A 27,864-nucleotide genomic window follows, 5' to 3' on the forward strand; every position below is an offset into this window, starting at 1 on the left:
ACTGTGCAAGCGTCAGTTAGAAAAAGGGAGACAGGCAGGTAATGAGAAAAGCCCAAAGTGCATTGCATTTAACAATAGTGTTTCTGAGTTGGAAAACTTTAGGCATACAGTCAGAGCTGGGCTGCATAGGGAGGAGGAGACTGAAAGAGAGACAGAAGAGAGAATGAGAGAGAGAGAGAGAGAGAGAGAGAGAGAAAAAAAGAGGACAATCATGGTACAATATCCAACAGTATATAGTCAGGCATTTCTTCAGCAGCAAATGGAAGTCCAGGATGTTGTGTTGCCTCCAAAGGTATCAAGGATGTCAGGGGATTCTGAAGGAGAAGGGTGAGCAGCCAGCAATTAAAGGTCACTTTGCCTTCCTTGAAGAAGCTCTCTTCCTCCCTCTACAAGGATTTCAGTGAGTCCCTCTCTCACTGCACCCCCCAGGTCATCTCCTCTGCACAGAAGCTCTCCTTCCACCTATCCCACCTCCATCGCCCCTCCCCCTAGTCCCTCCTCCCTACCTTTTATCTCAGCCGGCTTGGCTCTCTCTCTCTTATTCCTGATGAAGGGCTTATGCTCGAAACGTCGAATTCTCTATTCCTGAGATGCTGCCTAACCTGCTGTGCTTTGACCAGCAACACATTTGCAGCTGTGATCTCCAGCATCTGCAGACCTCATTTTTTACTCGAAGGTCACTTTGGGACCAACAATACTGATTGAAAGTGGGATGAAATCCTGCAACACAAATTCATGGAATCCCGGGGTAGATTGAAAAAACAAGACCCCAAAGGTTGTAATTTTCACATTAATCCTTTTATCACAGTTCAGTGAGTGTAGGAATAAGGACGGAGGGAAGATGAAGAATTGGTACAGAAGCAAGGGTTTCAGCTTTTTGGGTCACTGGGTCCATGTTTGGGAAAGCTGGTGCCTTTACAAGTTTAGGTTACATCTGAACTGGAATAGAATCAATATCCTGGTTGGGGGATGGGGGTGCCCGTGGGGGGTAGTTGTGGGGGTTTGTGGTGGTGAGGCACTGTTAGTTTTGCTGGTAGTGGTTGAAGCTAATTTGGAAGAGGAATGGGATATGGAGCGGAGGTACAATAGTGGTCATTACACAGATCCAATACACAATATAGAAAAAAGACTAAAGGCCTGGAAGGTAATATAACTCCACAGAGGCCAGTAGCCCATTACCAAGTCACCCTTTATTTACATGTGGAGGGTCCTGGACATCAATTCAACTCCCTCAGAGCCAGCTCTCAGAATGTACTGGATGTCTAATATGGGACAAAAGTGAGTACTGCAGATGCTGGAGATAGGAGTCAAAATTAAAGTGGTGCTGGAAAAGCACAGCAGTCAGGCAGCATCCGAGAAGCAGGAAAATCGGCGTTTCGGGCCAAGGCCCTTCATCAAACATGAGGCTGGGAGCCTCAGGGGTGGAGAGATAAACAGGAGGAGGGTGGGGCTGGGGAGAAGGTAGCTGAGAGTGTAATAGGTGGATGGAGGTTTGGGTAAAGATGTTAGGTTGGAGAGGAGGGTGGAGCTGATAGGTGGGAAGGAAGATTGACCGGTGGGACAAGCCATGAGGATGGTGCTGACCTGGCAGGTTGGAACTGGGGTAAGGTGGAGGGAGGGGAAATGAGGAAACTGGTGAAATCCACATTGATGCCATGGATCCCGAGGCCGAAGATGGGGCGTTCTTCCTCCAGATGTCAGATGGTAAGGGAGTGGCTATGGAGGAGGCCCAGGACCTGCATGCCCTAAGCAGAGTGGGAGGGTAAGTTGACATGTTCAGCCACAGGGTGGTGGGGTTGATTGGTGCAGGTGTCCCGGTGATATTCTCTGAAGCGCTCTGTGAGAAGGCATCTGATCTCCCCAATGTAAAGGAGATTGCATCAGGAACAATGAATACAATAAATAACATGTGTGGAAGTGAGGGTGAAACTTTGATAGATGTGAAAGGCTTGTTGTGGCCTTGGACAAAAGTGAAGGGGGAGGTGTGGGCATAGATTTTGCAATTCCTGCGGTGGCAGGGGAAGGAACCAGGTGGGGAGGGTGGGTTGTTAGGGGGCCTGGACCTGACCAGGAAGTTGCAGAGGGAGCAATTTTTATGGAAAGTAGATAGAGGTGGGGAGGGAAATATATCTTTGGTGGTGGAGTCCATTTGTAGGTGTTGGAAATGTTGGCAGATGATGCGATGTATACAGAGGTTGGTGGGGTGGAAGGTGACAACTGACGGGTTCTGTTCTTGTTGTGGTTTGAGGGCGGAGGTATGGGACATGGATGAAAGGCGTTGGAGGGCATCATCAATCATGTGGGAAGGGAAGTGGTAGTCTTTAAAGAAGGAGGCCACCTGGTGTGTTCTTTGGTGGAATTGGTCCTCAAGGGAGCAGATATGGCGGAGAGGGAGGAATTGGGAATATGGGATAACATTTTTGCAGGGGGCAGGTTGGGAGGATGTGTAATCCAGGTAACTGTTCGAGTTGGTGGGTTTGTAGAAAATGTCAATGTTGAGTCTGTCACCGGTGATGGAGATGGAGAGGTCCAGGAAGGGGAGAGAGGTGTCAGAGGTAGTCCAGGTGAATTTAAGGTCGGGGTGGAATGTGTTGGTGAAGCTGATGATCTGTTCAACCTCCTCGTGGGAGCACGAGGTAGCTCCAATGCAGTCATCAATGTAGCGGAGGAAAAGATGGGGATTGGTGCCAGTGTAACTCCGTAAGATGGACTGTTCTACGTAGCTGACAAAAAGACATGCATAGGTGGGGCTCATGCGGGTGCCCATGGCTACCCCTTTCATTTGGAGGAAGTATGAGGATTCAAAGAAGAAATTGTTAAGAGTGAGGACCAGTTCAGCCAAGTGAATGAGGGTGTCAGTGGAAGAGTACTGACAGAGATGTCATGAGAGGAAGAAACGGAGAGCTTGGAGGCCCTGGCCATTTGCAAATGGAGGTGTTGAAGGACTGGATGTCCATGGTGAAGATGATGCATTGGGGGCTGGGGAAGTGGAAGTCTTAGAGAAGGTGGAGGGGTGGGTGGTGTCCCGAACGTACATGGGGAGTATGTGGATGTCCAATACTCCTGTTCTTTTTTTTCTTTTTTTCTTCTTTTTTTTATTTTTTTTATTAACCCCCACACTACTGCCTAACTGCAGTAGTGCTTATTTTTTCCCCAATATACTCCTGTTCTTATCTATCAGCCAGGGCTCCCTAATTGGACCAGATTAACAGCCCCAATCAGGGAACTTATATTCCATGAGGTCTACCTGATTGACCCTGTTACAATCACTACATCCCTCCCCCTCTGAATTCAAGGAAATAGGCCAGTTCCTGTGTTTTTGTAACTCCTCCTGAGCATTTTATCGGACTTGGTCAGGTTCCTCTGTCTCTGCCTCTGATATGGGCAGTGTGTAATGCACAGTAGTTCACTTCTTGTGCCTGGAGCATCTCAGGAGAAATTCATTCTCTTCTTCAGGCAGCAAAGGTGTCAAGGCAGCAATATCTGCCGTTTCTGTCTCAGATTCCAAGGTCTCATCAATGCTAAATGGAGAGTTAGAACCCACAAGTCGTGCCAACATTTCCTACCATTCCAAGGAGCTGGGCCTATTTTGCTCCCGCCCTGTTTGAGAGTTTGAAGCTTTCATATGATCCACGTGCTGGTTCAGGACTGTCGCTCTGACCTGAGCTTTATACGTCACTAGACCTGACCTGGTATCGCCTCTTACCCATGCGGTACCATTCCCAGGGTTCCTACAACAAACTTTGTCCCCTGAAGTAAACTGTCTCTCTCACTTAGCGGAGTCTTGTGTCTGTCATTGACGTTCCTGATGCCATTTCATCCTCTCAGGTCCAAGAAGATCAGATTTATCCTGGTGTGGAATCTTCTCCCCATTAGCAACTCTACTTAAGCTATCCCTGTAGTTGTTTGAGAGATGATTCAATAATTAACTAGGAAAAAGGACAGGTTGGTATCGAGTGAAGCTGTAGGCTGTTTCTTTAAACCTATCTTCAAAGTTAGGACTGCTCTTTCTGCTAAACCATTGGATGATGGATGGTATGGAGCTGCCTTTATAAGTTGAATGCCATTTGAATTTAGGAAAAACCCAAATTCCCTGCAGGTAAACCATGGCCTGTTATCTGTGACCAACACTTCCAGGAGTCCATGTACTGTAAAAGATGCACACAGTTTTTCTATCATCACCCCCATGTTTGACAGAAGAACTCTATGCACATTCAACCACTTTAAATGTGATTCCACATGACTAACAACATTGAGCCCATGGAAGGACTGGTATAGTTGAACATACAGGTCTTACTGCTATAACGTGATAGTTGTGTTCCTCTGCAACCTTTCCTCTATAGAAAATCATGCTATGGAAAACAGCTATCGAAAATTGCGCTGTAGAAGGTCACTAGTAGAAAATCGCTGCATCCGTTCAGTAGGAAGTTTGTGTTATCCAAACAATACCTACAATTCATCAATCGCGTTATAGCCAATTCATGTTGACAAAACGCGTGCTGTGGCAGAACGACCTGTATAACTAAGCCCAGGGTTTATCTGGTCATTCCCATGAATGTGAAGAAGCTGCTGTTGGTAACTTTTGACCTTGTTAGCACTCTGGACACTGACCCACAACAATGTGACTATGTCTGTATCCAAACCTGGCCATCAAACATAACGTCTTGCCAACATCTTCATTTTGGAAATCCCTGGATGACACTGGTGGAGTTCAGCCAGGATCCAGAAGCAACCTTTGCTCAGGACAATCACTCCTGTTCCCCATAATAATATGCTGTCCTCTTCTTTGATTTGTTCTCACCAGGTGCAAAGAGTTTTCAATTCTAGTTGTGACGACTCTTTGGTTTCCCCCATCATCACCAGCTGTTTCAGTTTTGCCAGGACTGGATCTTTTTGTGTAAACTGTCTAATATTGTCAACTGTGACTGGAAGCATGTCCAGAAAATTTAAAACCATCGCAGATAGGAATGGTACCATCGGTGGTGTATCTGCCAGTGGGAAGTTAAAAATCACACAACACTAGGTTATAGTTCAACAGGTTCAATTGGAAGCACTAGCTTTCGGAGTGATACTGCTTCATCAGTAGTTGTGTTGGACTATAACCTGGTGTGTGATTTTTAACTTTGTACACTCCAGTCCAACACTGGCATCTCCAAATCATGCCAGTGGGAAGCGACTCATTGCATCCGCATTTGTTATTTGGCCTCCTGGATGATGATTGAACTTGTAATTATATGCATTTAGTATTAGAGCCCACCACTGAGTTCAGCATAAACAATGGATGGCACTATCTTGTCTTTTTTAAGTAGACTTATCAAGGGTTTGTGATCCATAATTGTTATAAATTTACATCTATAAAGATATTGGTAGATTTTCCTGACTCCAAATATAAGCACCAAACTTCCCTTATCTATGGACATAGACATACGCTGCATTAGCCAAAGTTTTGGATAAATACACTACTGAACATTTCTCTCCATTTGGCCACCCAAGAGTTAATAATAACCCGATTGGGAGGCATTGCACGTCAATATCAGATTTTGATGAGAATCATAGTGTGCCAACAGTTTAGAGGATGGTAACTGTTTCTTCACTTCACTGAAGGTTATGGCTTGATTGTGCAGCTATTTCCAAGGCTGACCCTTTTTTTTAGGAGTTGATGCAAAGGTGCCAGAATGCATGCTAGGTTACACATCAACTTTTCATAACAATTCACCAAGCCCAAGGGAAGACCGAAGCTCCAGTATAGATACGCAAACCAGAGCACCACTGATCGCCCTCACTTTATCTTCCTATAGGTGTGACCCAGTCTCTTTGACTCCGTAGCCCAAGTAAATCACTCAGAGTGCTTGGAACACATTTTTCCCTTCTAAGTCACACACATGCCTGGGAGATATGTCTAAGGACTATGTCCAAGTTCTCTAGTGCTCCTGATTGGTCTTCCCTGTGATTAGCACACCATCTTGATCTGGGATAGACCTTTGTGAAATATTCTCCATCGTCTGCATAAAAATTACACAGGCTGACAATATCCCAAATGACAGTCTTATATAATGGTACAAACCATTATGGGCATACTTTTGGGAATCCTCATCACATCACAATTGCAAGTACACATGGCTTATGTCCAGCTTTGTGAAGAACTTTGTGTATAAATCCTCGATGTGAGGGATTGGGTATTTATTCAGCTACAAAAAGCAATTTATTTGTTTAAAATCCCCACAAAGGCGAGCCGACCCATTGGGCTTCATAATTGGTATGACTGGTGATGCCAACCACGCAAACCGTTTTGGTTTGATGATTCTTTTGTTTTCCAGCCTCCTGATTTCTGCCTCTACTTTTACCCATAAAGCAAATGGCCCTGGGCGGGCCTTAGACAATGATGTATTTACTTCCTGGTCAACACACAGTGGCCTTAGCTCCTAGACCTTCCTGAAAATCTTTCAACTATTTAATTAGGACACCACACATTCAACCATTTTCTAGTTACAAAATGTTAAGCCAATCAAAGTAAATCTTCCTCAACCAATTTCACCCCATCGAGTCTGGGCCTGACCCTTTTACTACAATCAGTGGGAACTAAAGCAGCTGCTTCTCATAAGAAACCGGAACCAAAGTTGCACCGTTAATTTGTAAAGGTTCCCCAGTATAGGTTCTCAGTCTAGTCAAGACTTTGTGCAAACATAAGAGTTGGAATACAGTGTGAATTTTGTTAAAGGCTGACTCTGTGATCACTGAAACAGCTGCACTGGTATCGACCTCCATAAGAACCGGGTGACCATTTAACTGAATGCTTCTTTCGATTGGTTCTGATTTGGATGTTGTTAAGCAACTGTTCCAAACCAAATGTGGGTGAACTTTCCAGGATGTGCCTTCTCCTGGATGTCGACCTATGAGTTCTCTTACTCAATTTAGATCTAGTAGGACTCCTTTGCTGTCTCGAGTCTGCAGTCCTCAAATATGGCCACATGGTCAAACTTAAAATCAAAGAAGGATCAATCATAATGTTGGGTGTGTATTGTAGACTTCTGAACAGTCAGGGACAGAGATAGAAGGACAAATAAATAAACCAATCTCAGAACAAAAATAGGGTAATAATACCTGCACTGAATTGCTCATTCCATTCGTCCTGAGGATGATGGCATGGTGACACTGAAAAGGAGTTGGAAGGTTGGATTGCATGATGGGCTGGGCTGTGTTCATAATTCTCTGTAGTTTCTTATGGTCCTGTACCAAGTCGAGATGCATTCGGATAGAATGCTTTCTACAGTGCATTGATTAAAAATTGGTATGAGTCTTTACAATTTCCTTTAGCCTCCTGAGAAAGTAGAGGCATTTTTGTGTTTCTTGACCATAGCATCAATGTGGCTGGGCTCAGACAATTATTGGTGACGCTCCTAGGCTTGTGAAGCTCTCAACCATCTCCACCTTAGCCCCATTGATACAGACAGGGACATGCCTTCCACTCTGCTTCCTGAAGTCAATGACCATTTTGTTAAGAATCACACAACACCAGGTTATAGTCCAACAGGTTTATTTAGAAGCAGTAGCTTTCAGAGTGCACTCTGAAAGCTACTGCTTCCAAATAAACCTGTTGGGCTATAACCTGATGTTGTGTGATTTTTAACTTTGTCCAGCCCAGTCTAATACCTGTCCCTCCAAATCGTGACTATTTTGTTGACATTGAGGTAGAGATTGTTATCTTTACACCTTACAACCAAGCACTCCAACTCTTTCTTGTATGCTATCTTGTCATCATTTGGAATCCAGCCTACAATGGTGGTGTTGTCAGCAAGCGTAGATGGAGTAAGGACAAAATTTGGCCATATGGTCATGAGTGTACAAGAAGTATAGCAAGAGACTGAGTTTTCAGCCTTGTGGGGTGCCGGTGCAGAAACAGCTATCATTCTTTGAACTGTTGGCACATGATGAACCCAAGTGAGATCTGGTGTTGACACGTGATATAAACAGGAGAATTAGACATTTTATTCACTGTGAAAACTGGCTTTGAGGGAGCTGATCAGTGTCAAGGATTTTCCATGTGTAAATAAAGGGTGATTTGGTGATGGTACACTAGTCTCTGTGGAGTTATTTCAGTCTCAAAATATCGTTATTCACTGGTGAGCATCCTGGCACAGGGATATCCAGTAGTGAATAGGTGAGACACTTCAGTGTCATGAGGCAGATGTCCCTGAGTGGGGCATGGGCAGCGGGTATGGTGGCATTTGCAGCTGGTCACACACCTTAACACCAACCAGTGTACTTCTCAGATAGGGATTCTTGACATCCCTTGAGGGTGAAGGAAACTATAAGTGATTAAACGTTTCGATTTTCATTCAGTGTGTTCTTCATGTTTTCAAAGCAATATGGAAGCTCATAGGTGGGCACATTCGATGTTCAAGCTCATTTCCTGCCATTTTCACCAATCTGTCCCCACCCCCACCACACCCTCGATACAATTGTCTGTCTTCCCAATTAAGGATGCCCACATCCTCTGAGAGGAAGTGAAAAATGTTCTTGAAGTTTGATTCCTTGCATCTTGATGTTAAGTTTCCCTCCAGACCTCCAGTAAAAAGTGAGGTCTGCAGATGCTGGAGATCAGAGCTGAAAATGTGTTGCTGGTTAAAGCGCAGCAGGTCAGGCAGCATCCAAGGAACAGGAAATTCCTGTTCCTTGGATGCTGCCTGACCTGCTGCACTTTAACCAGCAACACATTTTCAGCTCCAGACCTCCAGCTAGGCTTTCAAATTCTCCAGCAGCCGAGCAAGTAGTGAACTTTAAAAATGCATTAAGTTTAGCTGAGTCTGTGCTCCAGCTTCTTTGGCTGATTTTGGCTTTCCCTCTCCCCACCCAGCCCCCGACCATACCCTCTCTACAAAGATGGAGGCTGTATGCCTGCTCTAAACAGTGAATTATGATGCAAATTTAAATCTGGCTGAATTACTTGCAGCTTCAATGATCAGCAAAGGGGTTACTGCTAATCCTGAGAGTTTAGGTAGTGAGCTAGAGTGATGCAAATTACTACAAGGGGTTTTAAACATTTGATCATAATGAGAGGAGTATCTAAATTAAAAGTTTGACCAAAGATTTAGATGCCTGAAAGGACAAATACAGATGTGGATTGACATTGGTTGAGTAGTGTGATCTTGTGAATGAAATGCCCTGTCCACATGGGAAATATAGGTAATAAAAACTGGTGCAAAATGATAATTTATTATTTGGCCGAGCCGCCTGCTCCAATGTGGGTTGCATGATTGATAGGGGAACATTGACCGAGCATTGGGTGTTCATACATATATTCTAACCGTAAAGCATTTTTCTCTAACTGCAATTGTGTCTTGCATTGTTGGAATCTAGTAAATACATGTATATTCATATTTAATTTAAGTTTTAAGTTTTATCTCATTATTTCTCATAGCTCTCACTTCTGAATCAGAGAGCAGCCGGTCAGGTTTAGCAGGTTATGAATAAGTAAAACAGACTGTTGCTGATTATAAACTTCACTCAGGGCCTTTCCTGTGCATACCCCATTTTATTTTACAAACTGAACAAACTATTTTGGTTATTCATAAAACTGGATAAAATGTACACATAACATGCACACCAAAACAGTTTTCCAGTTTTTCTTTCTCTCTTCTTTCAGATTTAATCTTTCTCAAGCTGCAATATGTTTTTAATATGGACTGTTTGGTTACCATCCTTTACTTTCTTAAAGTTGTTGCCTTCCCACCATTGGCTAACAGCTTTAAATTGTTCCCTTTCTCTTGCTTGGTCTTTCTCAAGTAGCTCCCACATTTGGTCCATTAAAACATTAATACCCTTTCAGTGGAGCTATATATTGGCGATGAAATATTGAACCCAGGGCACAGTACAGAAAACAGTTCATGAATCCTGTGACGCCACTAGAAATTTTTTTACAACATGACTTTGTTTTACTGTTATAACTAAAATAAAGAAAAACGATGGACATATAGAGAATGTCCTGCCTTAAAACAGAAATTATCTTTTATTTCTGCTTCTTTTGTGGCACATAATGGTTCGATTTGAACTTATGTTACATCAAAACTATTGCCCTGAATCATATTGTGTCTGGAAGGTTGGCAGTGAGAGTACAATGGACGCCTTTGTTGTTCAATATTTTTTTCCCAGGTTTTGCAAACTGTTTTGTAAATGTATACAATGCAATTCATAATTGTTTCTAATCCTCTTAATATTATGGAATCAAAACTAAACCTGGGAACAAGCTACAGCACAGAAGGAGTCTTGCATCAGTGTAACAAATCATGTAAATATCTTTCTGCCTCCATGAACAGGAAAGTAACAGCCATACAGAGGAAAGCCAAAACCCTCAGCATCTGCAGGGGATGCACACATATATAGAACATAAAACATTACAGCCCAGTATAGGACCTTCGGCCCTCGATGTTGCGCTGACCTGTGAAACCAATCTGAAGCCCATCTAACTACACTATACCTGCACTAAATTCCTTGTTCCATTGGTCCTCAGGACGGACGGCATGGTGACACTGAAAAAGAGAACTTTGACACCACTCCAAGTGTCCCACCTCATCAGGAGATGAGGTGGTGCTGCGAGACGTACCAACTTGCCTCAATAATACCTACTAAACTACTGTGGAGTGTCTTTTGCCCAAAGCCGGCCTGATCTGACCAGATGTAGATTAGATTACTTACATTGTGGAAACAGGCCCTTCGGCCCAACAAGTCCACACCGACCTTCTGAAGAGCAACCCACCCAGACCCACTCCCCTACACCACGGGCAATTTAGCACGGCCAATTCACCTAACCTGCACATTTTTGAACTGTGGGGGGAAACCGGAGCACCCGGAGAAAACGCATGCAGACACGGGGAGAATGTGCAAACTCCACACAGACAGTTGTCTGAGGCAGGAAATGTGTCACTGTGCCACCGTGCCACCCACTGTAGTTCCCAGAATAACCAGCAGATGTTCACCAAATGACTGGCATCTTTTGCACTCTTAACATATATAAAAGGCCAATACACACCTGGACAAGAATTGGCAATCTTCCATTGTCTCTCACTGGCACTGTAATGGCACAGCATGTACAAAGCCATGCTGCTCGTAGCATTTGGTTGGTACTCCCTCTCCATCCCATTCTCTCACCATGGTCAATATTTAACCGCAACACCTTATCTGCCCTTACCTGCATCCTGTCTAAACACTGTCTCTAAGTCACAGTTATTCTGATCTCAGTACCCACCTGAGATCTACAGCTTGGCATTGTCCAGTATGGGACCATCATATACAGACAAATTGTCAGACAATTTCAAACATGAGCTTTTACTTAAGGCCAGCAAAAACAAGCACAATCAAAGTGGACAGAGGCTGCAGTTCCCCAAAATCTCAACCAAATGCTGACATTATGACCAACAAATATGCTACAGTCTATGGTGATCTGCTGCATCTAAATCTCATCGACTAAAAATGGTCATCAGTCAGGTCTTCTCTGACCAACAGCATGAGGCATGCATGAGATCAGTCATGCAATTAAGAGCTTCCTCTTCTCTAGTGTCCTCATCCTCCTCCTTGGAAGACTGCTCCCATTCTTCTAATTTGTCAGCATCCAGCACATCACCTCATTGTCTTCTCCATATTGAAGAGCACAGCATTCCAGGGTGATGCAGCAGACTCGGTCTGGATTGTACTAATCTAAGCTGTAGAACCACTATTGTCTGCTCCACTGTGACTCTGGTTGCAGTATGTGCACCAACTTGTAAAGATGCTGCATTAGCTGAGAAAACCACACATTACATCAAAAAGGGAGGGAATGCTACACTCCGACTATCTTCTCATCCCAGACCAACAGTAATCTTTGTTTAGGATCATTCAAGTCTTCTTTGTGTTCAGCAGAGCCCATCATCGTACTTTTATGACGTTTGATGAAGTGATGTTCCACATCTCCCTCTGCACCCTTGGAAATATCGCAAGTGATGGGTAGCCTTTGGCCAGGATTCACCTCTTTTGCATCATTACTACTAATTTCGGCATCACTGAGATGCCAGTGTCAGATTTATGAGCACGAATTGCATGGTGCAAGTTGCCTTTGACCAGTATTTGAACCCTGAACACATTCATCCTGCATGTATTGCAAATAGATGAAGAAATGATTGGAAATTAAATGTCATGGGAGATGGTAAATGGATGCTTAATGTATTTACCCTTCCAGTGACATAGTATCCAGCAGACATAAATCCTAAGCTTTCTCCAATTGACTCCACCCTGTTTGGGCATTTCCCAGCCATTTTCCAGTTTCAAGTAACATGTAGAAAATGGCAAGTGATGTCAGGGAGAAAACCTGTTGAGGCCATCAACACCAGGCTCTACCTGGTCATCAGATTCACCTCAAAGCCTCCCGATCTTATTTTACATTCTATTACCTAGACTGACCATTCCACCAATCCAACCCGATGTGGAGACCCACCTCATTGAACTTTGCCTCCAACTGTCTATTATTATTCATCTGCACATATTATCCTGCACATAAATTAATAAATTCCCACTTCTCTTTTCATGTCACGCCATCAGCTAAATAATCCTTTATATTTAAATTAATTAAAAACATAATTTAGTATTGTTCATCCTTTCTCACAATCTCTTTTTGCCTTACTTCTTAATTTTTGCAATCAGCTCCTACATTTGTTATAATTTTCCTCATTATTAAATATAAGCACTTGAAATGGGAGCAAGAGTAGGACACTTGTCCCTTCCATCTTGTTCCACCATTCAATAAAATCATTGTTGAGTTGTTTACTCCATATATTGACCTCCCCTTAATGACCTTTTGCTCTCTTCCTTATCAAAAGCCTATCCACTTCAGCCTTAAAAATCTGTCAGAGAAACGATTCTTCTGTCGAAAAACTGAAGAACCCCGGTGAGAGTAAAAGTTATCTACATTATATTAGGCAGCTCCTTATTTTTTTAAATGTGGCCCCACTTTTAAATGGTCTCACAAAAGGAAACTTCAATACCATATCTACCATGTCAAGATCCCTAAGGACCTTATAATTTTCAATTAAGTAACCTATAATCCTTCTGAACAACAGACGCAGGCCTATTCCTAAGAAAACATTCCTCATTAGACAAACCGACCACTCCAAGAATTAACCAGTAAACTTTTTCTAAACTGTCGCTAATGCATTTAAATCTTTCTTTAAATTAAGAGTCCAACACTTTACACAGTATTACAAACTTTGACTGATTACAAATGTTTATGCTTTGGTTATGTTAATCAATTCCCCTTGCATTAAATTAAATGCATTTTGCTCCTGACATTTCCTTGTAAACTTTCTTTCTATGTACAATTTTTACTTCTTATTCCTTTTGCCATCCAGGTTACATTAGATTCGATTTCTCTACCTTTTACCTTCAAAAGAAAATGTTTATTTTGCACCAGAACATGATCTTCTATGAATGCCTTTGATTAGACAGTTATTGCTTTACCCTACCTTTTCCAGGCTATCTTGCAGAGTTATTGAAATTAGCTCTTCTCCAGTTCAACTGTTTTACCTTTGATACTTGCATGTTTTTTTTTCCATAATTATTGTAAATGGGATGATGCTGTGGTAACTGTGTACCAAATGACCTCTTAGTTCTTCATTTTCAAAAAGGAGATCCAACACTGTTTTTATCCTTGGGAGATATCAATCAACAATCTTCTGTGCACACAGCAGAAATTCTTCTCTTTCTCTACCCTTAGTACTCTCACTACTCAATGTTTGCCACCTCATTAAACTTTACTGATAATGTGCTCAGTTGTCTCATTCCCACTGTTTGAAGCTATACTTATATAAAAAAAATTCCTGACAATGTAACGGCTCCCTTTCTGTTCTTCAACGTAAGCCAAATGGATTCAGTCCAAACACCCTCTGTGTATTCTATCTAATTAGAACTGAAATATTATCCTTAATCAATACAGTCAAACACCCACTTCTTCTCTCCTTCTCGATGATTTGTGAATACTTAATTACAAAGCATACTGAGAAACTACTCCTAGTTTTACTTGACTCCTATCCCTGTTCATTTAACCACATCATAATTCTGCATATTTTTGTCTGGATTTCACCAACCCTGTTAGTTACCATTATTAAATTAATGGAAGGTATATTTATTGCAAGAGAATGTCAGCTGGCATCTTCAGTTTTATGTCACTAATTTTATTTTCCATGCTGGTCTAGTTTGAAAAAAAACCTCATCTTCTGCCTGGACACCCTTTAGCCCAGAGAACTTAGCATTGAGTTCTCCAATTTCAAGTAACCTCCCTCTCCATCCCCGACTCCCTTCCCAGCCCTTCACCCTCCCTTCCACTGCTCCCAGTCACCAGCCAGATTTATTCATCCCACTGACCAACCAGACCATACCCTCTACCTGTCCTCACCTATCCCCACCTCACCACCCTGCCCCCACCACCTCCTTTATCTGCGGCTTCCCACACACCCACCCCCAGTCCTGAAGAAGGGTTGCATCCAGAATGTTGATGTCTCCACCTCCTGAGGCTGCCTGGCTTGCTATGTTCTTCCAGCTTCCTGCTTGCTTATTCTAGTTTGAAGAAAACCAGTGATGATCAATGTACTTAGCAGTGAATAAAGTCCAGGGAAGGCAACATTTGTTCAAGATTACATTAGATTAGATTACTTATAGTGTGGAAACAGGCCCTTCAGCCCAACAAGTCCACACTGACCCTCCGAAGACCCACCCAGACCCATTCCCCTACATTTACCCCTTCACCTAACACTTATGGCAATTTAGCATGGCCAATTCACCTGACCTGAACAATTTTGGACTGTGGGAGGAAACCCACGTAGACATGGGGCGAATGTGCAAACTTCACACAGATAGTTGCCTGAGGTGGGAATTGAACCCGGGTCTCTGATGCTGTGAGGCAGCAGTGTTAAATGTTCTTAACTTCCATTTTCTTTTCAAAAAAGGTGATGAATTTTCTGGCATTGAGTGGAAGTGTAAGATCATTCATATCCAATAAATTGATTTGGAAAAGATATTTATAAAGTACTGAATAAGTATTACACTATCAATATTGTCCTTCATGTATTTCTTGCTCTGGATGTGTCCCAAACTGTTCTGAAGTTGGAATCACTTTTGGAATGCACAATATGTCATCAAGGTCAGTGACTTAAATAAGTAAAAAATGAGGTCTGCAGATGCTGGAGATCACAGCTGAAAATGTGTTGCTGGTCAAAGCACAGCAGGCCAGGCAGCATCTCAGGAATAAGGAATTCGACGTTTCGAGCATAAGCCCTTCATCAGGTTTCCTGATGAAGGGCTTATGCTCAAAACGTCGAATTCCTTATTCCTGAGATGCTGCCTGGCCTGCTGTGCTTTGACCAGCAACACATTTTCAGCAGTGACTTAAATAGAAAGGGCTGGAGGCAAGAAGGACTGAACAGTTATGAAAAGAAATGCAGTATTTTGTAAAATATTGATGAACACTTTCATTCATCGCTTTACTTCTATGTATTACAGATGTTTTATATTTGTTTCCAAAGTCTTATATAAACTAGAGGTCAAATAAATACAAGTGCCACACAACTTTACACCTAATTCTCTTTTACATTCCCTTCAACAGCAACTTTTAAACAAAAATTCCAGCTGTCCACATATTTTCTTCAACTACAAAAACAGAAGTTGCTGGAAAAGCTCAGGCAGGTCTGGCAGCATCTGTGAAGACAAGTCAAAGTTAATGTTTCGGGTCCAGTGACCCTTCCTCAGAACCCTTTTGAAGAAGGGTCTCCGGACACAAAACGTTAACGTTGATTTTCCTTCACAGGTACTACCAGACCTGCTGAGCTTTTCCAGCAACTTCAGGATTTTTTTTTCTGATTCACAGCATCTGCAGCTCTTTTGGTTTTTACCAATCTTCAACTGTCCTCTTGATTGTATCTGTTGAAGAATTTCTGGATGACTATTCTGAATTTTCTGTTTCTATCTGCTTCCAATGTCCTCTTCTGGCCCAGTCTATGTTGGTCGACACCTTGTTTGTGTCCTGAGTGTTTCATCAGCTAAAATGGAGACTCTGAAGTGCATGGTACTATGATGATTCAGTGCATATTGTATGTAGCAGCATTGCCGTTTTTTGCCACTTGCTTAAATATCGCATCCAATCACCAGGATATAATTATTTGTCATTCAATCTAAGTGAGTTAATTCACAAGTCACCAGTTGATCTTTATAACACTACTCCGAAAGATAGAAAAATAGAAACATCTGCAAAAAACAAATCAAACTGAATTCTGTCAAGAGTACACACTACATTTCAGTTGGTTTTATTCATGAAAGAATAGGAAGTAATTTTAGCTTTTGGAATTTTACATGTTATGAATATTTTAAAATCTTCTAGGATTATTCAAATATTTAAATAAGAAGATAGTACACAATCTTGGTGAAGAGATAATTCACAAATCTGCTTTCACATATGTAATAATTATTTTTAAATATTAATTCATAAATAATCATTACCATAACATGTACTCCACTAAAAGTATTCCCTTGGTTACAGTATCATTTCCAAAAGAATGTTTACCTGAAATTTTAGGTTCTTTTAATTACTATGTTATTATTGGAGAAGGGAATAAGCACATAACATTCAATTCATCTGTCACTTGATAGTGCAGGTCTCAAATCTTACTGGAAAAAGAAGCATGTTACTAAAGCTTTATATATTTCACTCATCAGGAAAATGCAAGAATGCCAAATTTCAAAAGACTGTGACATATTACTGCAGGAAAAAAAGAGTGCTGATTGGTTGAGAAGTTCATTCTGATCAGTTAAGATATTGCAATGGTGAACTACATGTTCCTCCAAACTTCTGGGTCATTTTAAAAACGCACAAGCCTTGAATATATTCCTATTCTTTGAAGAAAATCAGTCACTGGCTACAAAGTTGACACATAATGTATATTCATTGTACTCTCAAATTATATATTTTTCTAATCTGGATGATGACACCTCTAACAAACCCCAACAATGAATTTCACGACTATTTTATTCTAAAATAAAAACAGAAAATGCTGAGCAAATTCAACAAGTCTGGATCATCTGTGGGGGCAGAAGCAGAATCAACATTTCAAGAGCAATGACACTTCTCCAGAATTGAAGAAAATTGGAAAAGTTGTGGTTTTATGCTGTCGTAATCCCAACTGACCAAAATAAGTTTTGCTTGTTAATTATGTATAATTTCTCTACTACTTGCCACCACTTATGTTGCAAAACTGCTTATCGAAATATAAGGATGGCAAGTTTTGGGAACCTTGAATGTCAGGGAATATTGAAAGTTTAGTTAAAAACTAAAAGAGAGCATACGTAATGTTTAGGAAACTGAAATCAATCAGGGCTCTTGCTGAATTATAAAGGAAATAGAAAAGAACTGAATGGAGAAATTAGGAAAGCTAGACGAGGCCACAAAATGCCAATGGCAAATAGGATTGAGGAGAATCTCAAAGTATTTCATATATATATTGGAGCATGAGGGTAACTGGTGAAAGGGTAGGTCCAGTCAAGGACAAAGTAGAGATTTATGTGTGGAAAAAGAGGAAGTGGGTGAAGTCCTCAGTCAGTACAGTGCATTATATTCAGTAAGAAGAACAATGTGGATGATGGTAAAATTTGGAATGGATGAGTTGGTATTCTGTGGTATGTTGACATTAAGAAGGAGGAAGTGTTGGGTGTCTGGAAAAGCATTAAGGGCGGTAAGTCCTTGGGGCCTGACGAGATCTATCCCAAGATATTAAAGAAAGAAAGGAAGAGATTGTTGGGGGCAATACAGAGACTTTTGATTCTGTTTGGCCACAGCTGCGGTTCCAAATGACAAGAGAATAGTCAATTTATTCCTTTCTTTAAGAAGAGAAACAGGGATAATTCAGGAACTTATAGGCCAGTGAGTCTTACATCAGTACAGAGGAAGCTTGATTATCCGAATACCAATTATCTGAATATCGGATTATGTGAAGGAGATCTTGAGGTCCCAATAGAAACATTACATCAAACACGTGTTTCCAACAGTGATAAAAGGTTCTGTGTGTGTGTGTGTGTGTGTATACGTACTATTTGGAGACTTACCCCACAAAGGCAACTGCAGCAGCAGTCTTTTTGTTGGTGCCCAGTCCAGCTGTGTTGGATGTGTTTGGGGGGGCAGTGTTGAATGAGTTTGGGGAATGGAGAGCAATGTTGGATGGGGTTGGGGTTGGAGTTGGGGCAGGGGCAGGTGGAGGGGGTGAGGTTGGGGATCAGGGACGTGGTTGGGGCGGGGGCGGTAATAGACAGGGTTGGAGGGTGGAGTTGTGGGGTGAGGTTGGATGGGGTTGGGGGTTGGGAAAGGGGGAGTGGTGTTGGACAAGGTTGGGTGCTGTGTTGGGGGGCAGGGGCAGGCGGGGCGCGGTGTTGGACGGGGTTGGGGCGGGGCAGTGTTGGGGCAAGGGTTCACTCGCTTTGTGCTGGGGGGGCGGGGATGATGTTGAAGGGGTTTGGGGACGGGGGCTTGCTCGCGGCATGCTGCTGCAGTCTCCTGAATGGGGTGCAGACTTTAAAAACTCCAAACCCCAGAGGAAAGGCATTTAATCGATTAACTGAATAATCAATTATCCGAACAAAATAATGCCCACCTATCTCATTTGGATAATCGAGGTTCCCCTGTAGTTTGGAAAATATTGGAGAATAATCTTAGACATACGATTTACTCACATTTGGAAAAGAATGAAGTTATTAGAGATAGACAGCATGATTTAATATGGAGGAGGTCTTGTCTCACAAACTTGATTGAGTTCTTTGAGAAAGTGACAAAGATGATTGATGAGGATACAGCAGTGGATGTTGCCTACATGAACTTTACTAAGGATTTATCTCATACTTTTCTGCATTAAACTCTATTTGCCGCCTCTCAGCCCAAGTCTGCAGCTTATCTATGTCCCTCTGTAACCTCCAACATATTTTGGCACTATTCACAACTCCACTGACTTTAATGTCATCTGCAAATTTACTAACCCATACTTATGTGCCCTCAACCAGGTCATTTATAAAAATGACAAACAGCAGTGGCCACAAAATAGATCCTTGCAGTACACCACTAGTAACTGAATTCTAGGATAAACATTTCCTATCAACCACCACACTCTGTCTTCTTACAGCCACCCAACTTCTGATCCAAACTGCTAAATCACTCTCAATCCTATGTCTCCATATTTTCTGCAATGGCCTACAATTTGACCTTATCAAATGCTATCCTGAAATCCAGATACATTATATCAATTGCTTTATCCTCATCCACTTGCTTGGTCACCTTCTCAAAGAACTCCCCTGCAGTTTTCTTCCCCATCCTATGCATCCTAAATCTTGCCTAACTGCATCATAATTGTCTTCACCCAGGTATAACACTTGCCCTGCAGTATATACCTATTCCTTTCCATTGCTAAAGTAAATGGAACTGAATTGTGGTCAATATCACCAAAGTGGTCATCTACCTCCAAATCTAATACCTGGCCTGGTTCATTATTCAGCACCAAATGCTATGTGGCCTCGCCTTTTGTTGACATGTCTACATATTGTGTCAGGAAACCGTCCTGCATACGTTGGACAAAAACTGACCCATCTAAAGTACTCAAACTATAGCATTTATAGTCAATATTTGGAAAGTTAAAGACCCTATAACAACTGACCTGTTACTTTTGCTCCTCTCCAGAATCACCTTTGCAATCCTTTCCTCTACATCTCTGGAACTTTTCAGAGGCCTATAGAAAACTCCCAACAGGGTGACTTCTCCATTCCTGTTTCTAACCTCAACCCATACTACCTCAGTAGACATGTCCTCAAACCTCCTTTCTGCTACCATAATACTGTCCTTGATTAACAATGCGACACTTCCCCTCTTGTACCATCTTCTTTGTTCTTACTGAAACATCTAAACCCAGAACCTGCAATGGCCATTTCTGTCCCTGCTATAGTCATGTCTCTGAAATGGCCACAACATCAAAGTCCCCAGTATCAACCACACTGCAAGTTCACCCACCTTATTCCGGATGCTCCTGGTGTTGACGTATACACACTTCAAACCACCTTCCTGCTTGCCAGTATACTCCCGCCACCTTGAAACCTTATTCATGCCCTCACTACTCTCAATCTCCTGTACGCTGAAGCTACAATTCAGGTTCCCATTCCCCTGCTGAATTAGTTTAAACGTCCCGAAGAACATTAGCAAATCTCCCCCCCCCAGTGTATTGGTACCCCTCTGGTTCAGGTATAGACCATCCTGTTTGTAGACGTTCCACCACCCAAGAATGAGCCTCAATTATCCCGGTATCCAAATCCTCCCTCCTGCATCATCTCTGTAGCCACATGTTCAACTGCTCTCTCTCCCTATTCCTTGCCTCGCTAGCATGTGGCACAGGTAGCAAACCAGAGATAAAAATTCTGTTTGTTCTAGCTCTAAGCTCCCTACAATGCTGTCTTATGTCCCCACCCTTTTCCTACCTATGTCATTGATGCCCATGTGGACCACGACTTGGGGCTGCTCCCCCTTCCCCTAAGGATCCTGAAAACACAATCCAAGACATCACAGACCTGGCACCTGGGAGGCAGCACACCAAACGCGAGTCTCTCTCGTTCCCACAGAATCTCCTATCTGTCATCCACTTATAGTGTCCCCAGTGACTAATGCTTTTCTCCTCACCCCCTTCCCTTCTGAACAACAGGGACAGACACTGTGTGAGGCAGGCTTTTAGTACAAAGGGTGTTGAGTACCTGGAACTTGCTGCCAGAGGAATTGGGGGAAGCAGACATAATAGCAGCATTCAAGACGCACCTGGACGAATACATGAACAGGAAGGGAATAGAGGGATATGGATCCTGTGAGTGAAGGCAGTTTTCGTATAGAAGGGCAAGATATGTCAGCGCGGGGCTGAAGGGTCTGTTCCTATTCTGAGTAGTTCTTTGTTCTTTGTTATTTTTCAATTAAATCTTATTCTTCCTGCATTTTATTTATTCTGAATGAAAGGAATTGTCAAAAGCTTTCTGACCTTCACCAGAAGCATATATTGCTTCTTTTACATTTTGAAGAGCTATAATACTATCAGCAATGCTTCCAATTCTATACAAAAGCATATATCCTTGGTTCTGATTTATTATCTAGTTTGGAAACAATTCTGTATCTTATAAATTATCTCCTCCAAAATGCCCTCTTTGGCTCATCTTTGAAATTACATCTCCCTGGTAACTTTGATTCTTTATTCTCCTTGCTTCAGCCGATTTTAATGCTTGCAGAAGAGCAACGCTGCTATGGTGTTTACTGCAGTGCTGGAAACATTTCTCCACCTTTGTGGTCAAAATGGATGGTTCCTCCCTTTTGCAGGTAAAATGATTGATTCACACTTTCTCAGGCTAAAACTGATGATGCACACCTTTTATAAGTAAAATGGATTGATCTGGTTTATTTCAATGAACTCCATCGTGTCCAGGGATATAAAGGCTAGGTAGATTAGCCATGGTAAATGTGACATTAGAAGGATAGGGTAAGGGGTTGGGTCTTATTGGAATGCTCTTTGGAGGGTCAATGTGGACTTGATAGGCTGAATAGCCTGCTCCCACACTGTAGTGGTTCTATGATTTTAGGAACCTGTCAGCCATGATTGAATGGTGGAGAAAACTTGATGGGCCAAATGGCCAAATTCTGCTCCTATGTCTCCTGGTCGTATGGTCTTATGCATCTGGTGTCACATGTTAGCTAGGCCAGGTAAGGAGCAGATAACAGGGACAAGATTGTATGTCACCAACATTTGCAGCCAACACAGTTAGACAGTGCATGCATTCCATATACAAAATGCTTTGAATATGGATGACTTCAAGCTATGCTGTGAAAGTTACTGATTAATGCAATTTCCCCTTGAAAAGCCTCAGATCACACACAAGTGCTCAGATACAGAGAGAAAAAAACTGATTCCACCCAATCAGTGTGTGATCGCAACCATTTTCTATTTGCAAAAATCGAATGATGCCCTTGACTATTGTACCAGGATCCCCCTCCACCCCACCCATCTTGATTTGACTGAAAATTATTCCCCTTCATTATTGAGACATGGCCATTTGATTAATGTTGCAGATATTAACCTGCAATTTGTTGGGTCAACTAAAATGAAATTAGAATGAAATAAAAAGAGAAAGCATATGGAACCTAATGATAGCCTAATGATTAGAGAGGTCATGGGTTTTGCAATAGGTTGAATGAATATGTCTATTTGTTTGGATTGAGCCTTGGAACTCAAGCAGTAATGGACTGAAATGTCATAGTGGATGTGGAAAAGTTGAAGCTTTGCTTAAAACAGAGTAGATCAAATGTGATAATGTGGACTACTTATCAGTTGACTTTGTGATTGTCATGGAACTGTGCTGTATAAATATCAGTTGACTGGATGACATAAAAGAGGTGCACAGTGAATGTGAGTTGTTTTTTTATGCTAAAGTACTTCAAAGGCAAAACGTAAGCATTTTTCCAAGGAGACACAGTGAGTCTTAATGAGCTAATTGACCAAATTGGTGAGGAAAACATGACACAGTTGGGATACACAATGTATCCAGTTTTTTGGTGACTGGATAGTGTCAAATTTATTTATGTGGAAAAAGAATTAAAGGTAGTTTGCCTCCTGGTTAAAATGTACCTAGCTGAGGGAGGTCGATTGATCAGTGACAAGCAATCGAGCCAGAGTCGGATGATCATCTATTTTGCTCTAATCGTTAGATAAGTTCATGTAAAAGTGTTCACTTCTGATTGCAAACATAATAAGGGTACGATTTTTGTAGTGTACTTTACTAGAATAGAGAACATTAGGTATATTCCATTGATGGAACTGTCTTGGCTTATTTATACTGTATCTAGAATAAACCTGACTGACCAGGGAAAGTCGAAATAAAAACCCCCAATTCAGGTTGCTCTCTGTATATGTGAGATTGACAAAGCACAGCGACATCCAGCAATGTGCTCACTCCCTTGATTGATCACTGCTGACAACAATTACAAGCTGCTTGATTCTCTTAACCTTGTCTACCATCTATAAGCCATTAGTCAGGACTCTCCATTTGCCTGGGTGGGTGCAGCTCCAAAAAACACTCAAGAAGCTTGACAGCATCCAGGAAAAAGTTTGATTGGCACCACAAGCATTCACTCGATCCATCACCAACTCGGTGTATGCTATCTCTAAGATGCACTGCAGAAATTCATCAATGGTCCTCAGACAGCATCTTCCAAATACACAACGACTTCCATTGAGAAGGGTAAAAAATGTAAAAAAGTTAAAAGTTCTCACCTACCACCCCACCAACCTGCGCATACAACGTATTATCTGCCGCCATTTCCGCCACCTCCAAACGGACCCCACCACCAAGGATATATTTCCCTCCCCTCCCCTATCAGCGTTCCGCAAGGACCACACCCTTCGTGACTCCCTTGTCAGATCCACACCCCCCACCAACCCAACCTCCACCCCCGGCACCTTCCCCTGCAACCGCAGGAAATGTAAAACTTGCGCCCACACCTCCACACTCACTTCCCTCCAAGGCCCCAAGGGATCCTTCCATATCCGTCACAAGTTCACCTGTACCTCCACACACATCATCTATTGCATCCGCTGCACCCGATGTGGCCTCCTCTATATTGGTGAGACAGGCCGCTTACTTGCGGAACGCTTCAGAGAACACCTCTGGGCCGCCCGAACCAACCAACCCAATCACCCCGTGGCTCAACACTTTAACTCCCCCTCCCACTCCACCGAGGACATGCAGGTCCTTGGACTCCTCCACCGGCAGAACACAACTACACGACGGCTGGAGGAGGAGCGCCTCATCTTCCGCCTGGGAACCCTCCAACCACAAGGTATGAATTTAGATTTCTCCAGTTTCCTCATTTCCCCTCCCCCCACCTTGTCTCAGTCGGTTCCCTCAACTCAGCACCGCCCTCCTAACCTGCAATCCTCTTCCTGACCTCTCCGCCCCCACCCCACTCCGGCCTATCACCCTCACCTTGACCTCCTTCCACCTATCCCACCTCCATCGCCCCTCCCCCCAGTCCCTCCTCTCTACCTTTTATCTCAGCCTGCTTGGCTCTCTCTCTCTTATTCCTGATGAAGGGCTTATGCTCGAAACGTCGAATTCTCTATTCCTGAGATGCTGCCTAACCTGCTGTGCTTTGACCAGCAACACATTTGCAGTTCCATTGAGAAGGACAAAACATACATAGGAACACCATCACCTGCAAGTTCCCCTCCAAGCCACGCATCATCCTGACTTGGAAATATGTTGCTGTTTCTTCACTGTCACTGGATCAAGATCCTGGAATTCCCTTCTTAACAGCATTGTGAGTTGACCACACATGGCCTGTTCAAGAGGGCAGCTCTCTAGCACCTTCTCAAGGGCAATTGAGACAGGTAATAAATACTGGCCAACCAGCAACACCCACATCCCTCAAATGAATCAAAAAAAGGTAGCTGGGGTAGCTTAAACCCATTTGACTGCTAAATCTGAAACTGAAGCTAGTCTCAGTAAATGCCATGATGAGGAGGTGCCAATGTTGGACTGGGGTGGACAATGTTAAAAAACAACTAGGCGAAAGTGAGAACTGCAGGTGCTGGAGATCAAAGTCAAGGTTAGAGCGGTGCTGGAAAAGCACAGCAGGTCAGGCAGCATCCGAGGGGCAGGAAAATCAAAGTTTCACGCAAAAGCCCTTCATCAGGAATGAGGCAGGGAGTCTCATGGGTGGAGAGATAAATGGGAGGGAGGTGGGGCTGGGGAGAAGGTAGCTGACAGTGCAATAGGTGGATTGAGGTGGGAATGAAAGTGATAGGTCGGAGCGGAGGGTGGAGCGGATAGGTGGGAAGGGAGAGTGGCAGGTAGGACAGGTCATGAGGATGGTGCTGAGTTGAAAATGTGTTGCTGGTTAAAGTGCAGCAGGTCAGGCAGCATCCAAGGAACAGGAAATTCTACGTTTCGAGCACAAGCCCTTCATCAGGAATGAGGAAAGTGTGTCCAGCAGGCTAAGATAAAAGGTAGGGAGGAGGGACTTGGGGGAGGGGCGATGGAGATATGATAGGTGGAAGGAGGTCAAGGTGAGGGTGATAGGCCGGAGTGGGGTGGGGGTGGAGAGGTCAGGAAGAAGATTGTAGGTTAGGAGGGCGGTGCTGAGTTCGAGGGAATCGACTGAGACAAGGTGGGGGGAGGGGAAATGAGGAAACTGGAGTAATCTGAGTTTATCCCTTGCGGTTGGAGGGTTCCCAGGCGGAAGATGAGGCGCTCTTCCTCCAACCGTCATGTTGTTATGTTCTGGTGATGGAGGAGTCCAAGGACCTGCATGTCCTTGGTGGAGTGGGAGAGGGAGTTAAAGTGTTGAGCCACAGTGTGGTTGGGTTGGTTGGTCCGGGCGTCCCAGAGGTGTTCCCTGAAGCGTTCCGCAAGTAGGCGGCCCGTCTCCCCAATATAGAGGAGGCCACATCAGGTGCAGCGGATGCAATAGATGATGTGTGTGGAGATGCAGGTGAATTTGTGGTGGATATGGAAGGATCCCTTGGGGCCTTGGAGAGAAGTAAGGGAGGAGGTGTGGGCGCAAGTTTTACATTTCCTGCGGTTGCGGGGGAAGGTGCCAGGAGTGGAGGTTGGGTTGGTGGGGGGTGTGGACCTGACGAGGGTGGCAGGTTGCAATTTGGGTAAGGTGGGGGGAGGGGAAATGAGTCCACATTGATGTTATGAGGTTGAAGTGTTCCGAGGTGGAAGATGAGGAGTTCTTCCTCCAGGCGTCGGGTGGCGTGGGAGTGCTGGTGGAGGAGGCCCAGGACCTGCACTTTGATTTTCCTGCTCCTCGGATGCTGCCTGACCTGCTGGACTTTTTCTGCACCACTCTAAAGTAAAAAAATCACACAACACCAGGTTTTAGTCCATCTAGATTGCTGTTAAATCTTTCATCTTTTAGTATGGGTTGCAGGTTTTGGTTTATTAATATGTGTGGGAAAAGATTTGCTAACCCACTTTAGGCCCACAAAAGCAAATTGGCCAAATTGTACCAGGACACCCAGAATTCCCGAGCAGGTCACGAACTGGGTCAGACAGCACACAGACAATGGAATACAGTTTAAGCTCCCATGGACATAACAATAGATATCAAAGTCCTAAGGGCAGTTTCACAACCCAGCAACACCAAAGCCACACAAAGAGTAGGATAGAGACAGACACCACAGGACAATGGAAGCACCTCACCACTTCAGAAAAGACTTTAACACCTACCTGTGAAGATGAATGGAATCATGATTTTGCATTGTTTGAAGGAACAGGATATTCATCTGATAAACTGTTTTCCAATGAGCATCTTTGCAACTAAATTACTCCATTTCCAGAAACATTATAGTTTCCCATTTCTTAATCAGTGTCATTTTGCAGCATTCCTATAAAATTGGTCTCATCCTCAGCTCTGGGAGGAGAAATCAAATTCTATGTGCAGACTGTCAGTTCTGTGTCAGCTAGTCTGTTTTCTCCTCCAGCGATATCGCTCGCAATAAATTGTTTGTCAATTTCACTTCCGGCTGTGTTGTGTGATCTCTGACCTACTGGGTAAATTTCTCTGACAATATGTAAATCCCAGGACTTCTTTCATGTCACATTCCTGAGTTAACTTAAGGTTTTACTTAAAAAGGTGACATCTCAGCTCACTTAATACATCAAAGGTGTGAGGTTAGAGTGTGTCAGTATTCCAATCCTAAATCAGACTGGTTCTGTTTTCAAAGTAGGAATTTATAAAATGTCACATGGATTGACTGCTTGCAGGTTGTGTGCTTATTGAGCAAAATTGAAAGTATCTGCAAATACAATTCTACAAATACAAATTCACAAATGTGCATTCATGTGAGGGAGAGAGTAGGAGTGGGTGTGTGAGTGTGTGAATGTGTGTGTCTACTTTGGAAATAAAACCAGTCTGACGCAAGATTGGAATACTGACAGACTCTAACCTCACACCTTTAATGCATTGTATGAGCTGAGATGACACTTTTAAAATAAGTTATCTTGAAAGAAGTTCTGGAATTTAAATATTAATGAATCGAAACCTGCAACCCATTCTAAAAGATGAAAGACTTAACAGTAATCTAGGTTTGTTCAATATATCATATCAGTTGCATGACACTGATCTTGTGCTATGAATTCTGTGTCTTATGATTCTGCCCCACAACCTGCCTGATGAAGGAGCAGTGCTCCAAAATCTAGTATTTCCAAATAAACCTGTTGAACTATAACCTGGTGTTGTGTGATTTTTAACTCAGTAAATGTTGACTGTGACAACTATCATTTCGAATTGTAAAAACATGGCTGGTTCACTAATGAAGGAAATCTGTTATCCTTACCTAGTAAAGCATACATCTGACTTGAGACACACACAACTCTTAAATGCCCTCTGAAACTATCACTCACTTCAAGGGGAATAGGCAAGAAATACAGCCTTTTTGAGTGATACCTGCATTGTATAAAATAATAAAAGAGAGACATTGCAGTCCAGATGGATGGAAAATTACATGTGAATTTAGTAATATTAGAGGTCATCCTGTTAAAGGCAGATGAGCTACTTTCAGGATTTAGTTGTCAAACTCCGGCACATTGGAGGAAAACAAACATAAACCTGTCAAGAAGCTGTTTCTGCAGATATACAGCTGATATAGATCCATACTAATGTTCATTTGTATGTATTGTTTGCCAAAGTACCTCAGCAGCAATAGAGTTTTACATTTCTTTATTATTCCATTAGCCACTGGCTTTTTATGAGATACATATCATGGAATTTGAGGTGTGGCGATAAATCAC

This window comes from Hemiscyllium ocellatum, chromosome 1, assembly GCF_020745735.1.
Source record: "Hemiscyllium ocellatum isolate sHemOce1 chromosome 1, sHemOce1.pat.X.cur, whole genome shotgun sequence".
Taxonomy (NCBI): domain Eukaryota; kingdom Metazoa; phylum Chordata; class Chondrichthyes; order Orectolobiformes; family Hemiscylliidae; genus Hemiscyllium; species Hemiscyllium ocellatum.